Source organism: Penaeus monodon, chromosome 27, assembly GCF_015228065.2.
Source record: "Penaeus monodon isolate SGIC_2016 chromosome 27, NSTDA_Pmon_1, whole genome shotgun sequence".
Classification (NCBI taxonomy): Eukaryota; Metazoa; Arthropoda; class Malacostraca; order Decapoda; family Penaeidae; genus Penaeus; species Penaeus monodon.
The window spans coordinates 16,119,671-16,120,060 of record NC_051412.1 but is presented as its reverse complement, the minus strand read 5'-3'; positions in this window follow the sequence as shown (position 1 = coordinate 16,120,060).

Here is a 390-nt window from a genome sequence, read left to right as displayed (position 1 = left end):
GTACATTACAGACACACTCCCACGCCTAGAAATGTCCAGGAGACACACGACACAGGCATCAGACTACCTTAACACTACACTGTGTTTATATACGGAAAAACAATGGCTCTGCTGACCTAGAATTCTTCCTCTCTGCACGTGAGATAATGAGGAAAGACAGTGTAATTATTCTTGCAACTTCCCGTTCTATTCAAATGGCTGTGTTATATATTCATCAGGTCCTTATATCCAGGGTTCATTCTGGGTCTTAATTGCAATGAACCCCACCTGACGATAGTCGACGATGGTCCACACTTGCGGTCCCAGCGGCAGGGCCAGACTGAGTTCATAGCGAGTGATTTAGTATCTTGGTACTGCTGGTTAAGCGTTTTGTTAGTGAGGAATGTGGAT